Source organism: Trachypithecus francoisi, unplaced genomic scaffold (assembly GCF_009764315.1).
Source record: "Trachypithecus francoisi isolate TF-2019V2 unplaced genomic scaffold, Tfra_2.0 Lachesis_group6, whole genome shotgun sequence".
Lineage (NCBI taxonomy): Eukaryota > Metazoa > Chordata > Mammalia > Primates > Cercopithecidae > Trachypithecus > Trachypithecus francoisi.
The window spans coordinates 87,527,575-87,534,694 of NW_022681471.1; the positions used below are offsets into that span (position 1 = coordinate 87,527,575).

The 7,120-nt window shown below is 46.8% G+C and overlaps 1 long non-coding RNA gene across 1 annotated transcript; it reads left to right on the forward strand.

Annotated features, from left to right (window-relative positions):
- Positions 1-6: 6 nt before the first annotated feature.
- On the forward strand, positions 7-1,314 carry LOC117078511. The gene is made up of 2 exons (XR_004435008.1): positions 7-140; positions 494-1,314. It is a non-coding gene; the product is annotated as an uncharacterized LOC117078511 (long non-coding RNA).
- The last annotated feature ends 5,806 nt before the right edge of the window (positions 1,315-7,120 follow it).

Here is a 7,120-nt window from a genome sequence, read left to right on the forward strand (position 1 = left end):
GGTGTACAATGCAGTCCCAGAAAACTTTGTGTGTGTGTGTGTTTTTTTTTTCCCAGAAACCAGGGTGGTTATGACCGTTACTCAGGAGGAAATTACAGAGACAATTACGACAACTGAAATGAGACATGCACATAATGTAGGTGAGGCTTGGATATCGGCATTGAGTAAACCCTGTTTGTCACACTCTGTCATGACTGTCTCACCTTTTCTGGCAAGACTGCTCTGCATTTCTGCTGCCCTCATACCTCATCCAGCCAACCTACCAAACATCATTCCTAGGCCTTCCTTGTTCTCAGGTGCATGTCAGAGCAAGAGCTAGGGGGTGGGATCTGAAAACCCATCTCCTATAATCCTCTAGTCTTGTGTGGGATGGAGGAAATGAAGGGGTGTCCCTGTTGTCCAACCCTCAGCATCTGCATCAGCTCTAGGAGGTGAGCATGTTGTCACCTGTTCCTTCATGACATCACAATTCTCCCCCTCTTGCTGTTCTCAGATACACAAGGAATAATTTCTGATCCAGGATCGTCCTTCCAAATGGCTGTATTTATAAAGGTTTTTGGAGCTGCACTGAAGCATCTTATTTTATAGTATATCAACCTTTTGTTTTTAAATCGACCTGCCAAGGTAGTTGACGATCTTTAACAATTCCATCTTTTTAAAAATTTTTTCTGCCTATTTAAAGACAAATCATGGAACGTTTGTAGAGCCTGAGTATTTTTCTTTTTACCAGTTTTTTAGTTAGAGCTCTCAGGATTATTGGAGCTAGCAATAATTGGTTCTGGCAAGTTTGGCCAGACCGGTTTCAAAAAATTAATGTGTATCCAGGACATTTTAAAAACCTGTACACAGTGTTTATTGTGGTTAGGAAGCAATTTCCAAACGTACCTATAAGAAATGTGCATCAAGCCAGCCTACGACCAACATGGTGAAACCCCATCTGTACTAAAAATTTAAAAATTAGTCCTACGTGGTGCATACCCCTGTAATCCCAGCTACTCGGGAGGCTGAGGCAGGAGAATCGCTGGAACCCCAGAGGCGGAGGTTGCAGTGAGCCGAGATCGCGCCACTGTACTCCAGCCTGGGCAACAGAGCGAGACTCCATCTCAAAAAAAAAAGAAAAGTGTATAAATAACATGATTATCCAGGGGTATTTTCTAATTCAGATAATCAAACTGATTATATAGAAGAGTTGCTTTAAAATGTTTGCAAATGTCTTTTTTTTTTTTAATACTGGAAGAAAAAATATTCTGTTGTGTCTCATACAGTGCTTAGGATGTCTTTCACAGAGCTTATTAAAAAGATGAAACCTGAAAACCTGCTTTTTTCTTACTCAGCCCACTTTCCAAATTAAAAATGGGGGCAGAGGTGGGCGGATCACCTGAGGGTCAGGAGTTCGAGACCAGCTTGGCCAACATGGTGAAACCCCGTCTCTACTAAAAATACAAAAGCAGGGCGTGGTGGCGGGTGCTGTAATCCCAGCTACTCAGGAGGCTGAGGCAGGAGAATTGCTTGACCCAGGTGGTGGAGGTTGCAGTGAGCTGAGATTGTGCCATTGCACTCCAGCCTGGGTTACAGAACAGACTCCGTCTCAAAAAATAATGGGGGCACATCAGTGAGAGGGAGGCTTGGAGAATATTTGGTTGATGGGTGGGCAGGGGCTGCCAGGGGGTTAGGTGTATGTTGAGGCCTGAGGCCGGCTGGAATTGGGTTTCCTAAGCTGGTCTCTTACCTTAGTCCCATTGTCTAATCATTAGGCTTGAATCTTCCTAGCCTCTCTGAGCATTAGATGGGCACTGTCCTCACAGGATTGTTCAGAGACTGTAAGCACCTAATCTCATCGCGTGAGCTAATCCCTATCTAAATGGTACCAGTGTATTCCTTCCGCTGAAATGATGGGGGTTGGGGAGAGGTGCACTGGACTCATCTTTGTGTATGAGGGCCATGAGAGAGGCCTGGTTTGAAAACAGAATGCTAAGAGCTCATGTACCAGGATTTATGTGGGGCTCTTCTACTTCCCAGGTATTTGACTTTGGGTGAGTCATTTTACTTCAGCCTCATGCCATTTTACATTTTCTGTGGAGGGTTATAAAGCCACTGAGAAGAGTTGGCAAAGCTTCAGTCATGGGGATTTGATCTTTTTTGTTGTGTGTGTCTTGGGGGTTAAGTTGGTGGTGATTTTGTAATTCTAGCTGGTCTTAGTTCCTCAGTTCTACTCCCTTTGGTCATGATTCTAGTGGCTGTGTTGAGGCCCCATGGGTGTTATCTCTCCATTTGTTCTAGTTTGGAACAGAGAAATCTGTTCATGGCTTTCACCTGGCTAATACTGAGCCAAGTTACCACCAGGTCGCAAACTCCAGGACATTATTGTCCTGAGCTACCTATTCCCTTGCTGGTGCGTTGTATTATGAGTCTCAGTCCTGGAGGCCTGGCTCCTGAGTTTCCCAGCTAGTTGGGACAGGCCTCGATATCCCTTTTTCCTGTAACCCAGTCGTGAATTTGCTTTGGCAGGTGGATGGAGACTCGGAACTTCCACCTCAACCCACTAAACCAGGCCCAGGCTATGGGGCATTGTGGCTAAGCCCACCAGGTGGATACTTGGTCTGAGGAGGCATCCTATTCTGGCCTTTGGGGAGCTAAGGTAGTGAGAATTGGCGGGAGGACTGTGAATGCCTTCTAGGTCGGGGGATTGGAGGGGGTCCTCTGCTCCCCCCTCTCAGGACAGCAGTGTACCTCTCACCCCCAGTGTCAGCTGAGGTAGGATTCGTAATAATATTCCTGCAACAAAATGACCGCCTAAGTGAAATAATAAAGACCAAAATTTGCCGGGCGCGGTGGCTCAAGCCTGTAATCCCAGCACTTTGGGAGGCCAAGACGGGCGGATCACGAGGTCAGGAGATCGAGACCATCCTGGCTAACACGGTGAAACCCCGTCTCTACTAAAAAAATACAAAAAAAAAGAGCCGGGCGAGGTGGTGGGCGCCTGTAGTCCCAGCTACTCTGGAGGCTGAGGCAGGAGAATAGCGTGAACCCGGGAGGCGGAGCTTGCAATGAGCTGAGATCCGGCCACGGCACTCCAGCCTGGGCGACAGAGCAAGACTCCGTCTCAAAAAAAAAAAAACCAAAATTTATTTGTATAACAACTCAACCTGCTCTGCGCTGCTGTGTTTACAGTGTGCTTTCTGATCATCCAGCCCAGGGAGTCCCAGTCTCTGGCTGTTTATCTACTCTAAGGAAGAGAGCCCACAGTTTTCTATAGTGCCATAGTCCCTGATGAATAAAGTTCCAGATTTGAGGTCAACCCCCCAGCACCCTTGTTGGTCTACTTTGGTTTGACCTCAGCATCCAACTAATGCACATCTGTCAAGAACCCACTGAAGCTAGAAACCCCCCAAACACTCAAGTACCTTGAGAACATGTATCCCAAGACCTGCAAAGACCAAACACATGACCTGTGACTACTTTCACTTGCAAGCCCTGGAACTTGTCTGTACCAAAAATCTAAACCATTCACCAGATCTCTTGTCAAGGTCCAGAATAAAGAGATTGGCTTTTGGTTTTCAATTAGGCTTTCAAGTCCTAAGCCCCACCCCTCCTAACCCACCTAGGCAGAAACCACTGCAGATCCTTGCTTCCTAATTTCTTCTCTGCCTCAGTTTCAACGTCCATAAAATGGAAATAACCACCCACCTCACATGGGTTAGGAGTGTTTTGTTGTTTTTTGAGACAGGGTCTCATTGTCTCCCAGGCTGGAGTACAGTGGCGCAATCTCAGCTCACTGTAACTTCCGCCTCCCAGGTTCAAGCAATTCTCATGCCTCAGTCTCTCAAGTAGCTGGGATTACAGGTGCCTGCCATCATGCCCAACTAATTTTTGTATTAGTGGAGATGGGGGTTTCACCATGTTGACCAGGCTGGTCCCGAACTCCTGACCTCAAGTGATCCACCCGCCTCAGCCTTCCAAAGCGCTTGAGATGACAGGCGTGAGCCACCATGCCTGACCTAGGGGCTAAGAGTGTTAAATGTAGAACAGGCCAGGTGCGGTGGCTCACGACTGTAATCCTAGCACTTTGGGAGGCCGAGATGGGCGGATCACGAGGTCAGGAGATCGAGACCATCCTGGCTAACACGGTGAAACCCCATCTCTACTAAAAATACAAAAACTAGCCGGGTGTGGTGGCGGGCGCCTGTAGTCCCAGCTACTCAGGAGGCTAAGGCAGGAGAATGGCGTGAACCCGGAAGGCAGAGCTTGCAGTGAGCCGAGATCGTGCCACTGCACTCCAGCCTGGGCAACAAGTGAGACTCGGTCTCAAAAAAAAAAAATGTTAAGAACAGACCAAGTTCATCAGATAGCGCCACACTCTTGTTCCATGTTCTGGATTGGGGAGTTGGCGGGGTGAAGGTGTAGAGAACTTTTAAAAAGGTTTTTAAAGTAAGTTGCTGTGAATACTTCAGGTATATAAAAAAAAAAAAAAACAATGACAGCCAGTGTTCTGCCATTCTTACCTGCTTATCAAGACAAACCTGCCCAAGTCCCTGCCCAGCTGCATTCCAAGTGTTTTCAAGTTTGATGGTAAGACCTGACCTGAGGCTTCTTACAACCTTTACTTAGTGGGAATATGCGTACAGTTCACTACAAAAATATTTGTGTTTACTTAGAGGATGTGCCCTGGATCTGTGGGCCGGGCGAGGGGGTGGGGGTGGTCTTTTCTAAATTGTTAAAAGCAGTTCATGCCATTATTCTTAATAAACATTTCTTAATGCTGTGAAGGAGTCTATTCGTGTTTTAATACATGTATCCATTTACTCATTGTTCCCATGAAAGAGCCAAGAGCCTTGTACGCAAACCTCCAAATGCCGAAGGAGCCAAGAAACAAGGCAGACAAAAATTGTTGGTAAAGGGTGCTTTACTGGGGAAATTTAGAAGCATGACATGGGGCCAAGCACGGTGGCGCACACCTGTCATCCCAGCACTTTGGGAAGCCGAGGTGGGTGGATCGCCTGAGGTCAGGAGTTTGAGACCAGCCTGGCCAACATTGCAAAACCCCGTCTTTACTAAAAATACAAAAATTAATTGAGTATAGTGGCGCACGCCAAGTAATCCCAGCTACTTGGGAGGCTGAGGCACAAGAATGGCTTGAACCCAGGGGGTGAAGGTTGCAGTGAGCCCAGATGGCACCACTGCACTCCAGCCTGGGTGACAGAGCACAGCTGTCTCAAAAATAAGCATGGCCTTGGGTGGCAGCAAGGTAAATCTGCATGCTATTGCTCTCCAACCCACGGCTTACATACCATAGGGAAAGAGTGTGCTCCAGCAAGATAAAGGCAACTCCAGAACAGGCAAGAATGCTAATGCATCGTCATCTAGTTTGTGCGATAATGTAAAAGTTGACAAGCTCTTAGACTAGGAATGGAAAAGGAGGAATCAGGCATTTACAGGACTGGTGCTAATCAGAAGTAAACATGGTGGATTGGCATTCAAGAGGAATAACTTTTGTCTCCACACTCTTGCTGAAGGCTGGAAAATCAGCATGTGAGTCTGTCTTGTAAAAGGTAATCAGGCATGCCCTACTCAAAAAAGTCATTTGGGGCCGGGCACAATGGCTCACGCTTGTAATCCCAGCACTTCGGGAGGCCAAGGCAGGTGGATCACCAGAGGTCAGGAGTTCAAGACCAACCTGGGCAACATGGTGAAACCCCATCTCTACAAAAGTACACAAATTAACTGGGCCTAATGGCAGGTACCTGTAATCCCAGCTACTCGGGAGGCTGAGGTGGGAGAGTTGCTTGAACCCGGGAGGCAGAGGTTGCAGTGAGCCGAGATCGCACCAGTGCATTCCAGCCTGGGCAACAGAGCGAGACTCCGTCTCAAAAAAAAAAAAAGGGAAAACCATTTGGTAAAGGAGAAAGTGGAGTCCTAGATGGGGGAGTTCAGTGTCAGCCTACATTGAAATCACCCACAGTTTATGGGTCTTGGTTGCCTTGTGTGCTGGCTCAGACTTCATGGTATCCAAAGTGCACAGTGCATGAAACATGAAGAATTTGCAACTTAACATCAGTTTATATGTTGCTATCCCAAGTTTGTCTACAATGAGGCTTAACTCATACAAAAACCTTTACTTAGGGAATGTACCTACTTGAGAAAGCAAGTTCACCTACACATCATCCAGCTATTTTCCTTGCTAGTTATCATGGATAACATGACAACATTTTTTAGAGTTCACCCATGTTTTTCAAATTATCCCAGACAAAACTACTTAGAAAGAATGTGTTAAACTATATTGATTTTAAAACAAGCACAACAACATAAAGATAGAATCTTCCTCTATTTCAGGAAAAATGATTTACTGTGAATTTAACCTTTTAACATCTTTGGTGTCAATTGTGGGTGAACCAGGATGGCTACTTCCTGTCTCGTTCTATGATCCTCTTGCCCTGATCTTGTTCAGATGGCGTCTCTCCCATGTACAGCACCATAGTCTCTACATGGGAGCCTTAAAACGGCCTCCTTGTTTCCCTATCTGTCGTCTGACTTCTGCAGTGTCCTTGCACACCTTCTCATAGCAGTGGCCCCAAAGGACATGTTTCTGTTACCGGTGATCACATTCAGAACAAATGTCTATATTTTTTTTGTTGTTGTTTTGTTTTTTTGAGACAGAGTCTCGATCTGTAGCCCAGGCTGGAGTGTAGTGGCACAATCTCCACTCACTGCAAGCTCTGCCTCCCGGGTTCCCGCCATTCTCCTGCCTCAGCCTCCCGAGTAGCTGGGACTGCAGGCGCCCGCCACCACACCCAGCTAATTTTTTGTATTTTTAGTAGAGATGGGGTTTCACCGTGTTAGCCAGGATGGTCTCAATCTCCTGACCTCGTGATCCGCCCGTCTCAGCCTCCCAAAGTGCTGGGATTACAGGCGTGAGCCACCGTGCCCGGCCATTGTTCTTAACTTATTATTATTGAGAAACAGTTATTATTATTGAGAAACTTATTATTATTGAGAAACACTCTGTCGCCCCTGCTGGAGTGCAGTGGTGTGATCTCAGCTCACTGCAACCTCTGCCTCCTGAGTTCAAGCAGTTATCCTGCCTTGGCCTCCCGAGTAGCTGGGATTACAGGCATGTGCCACC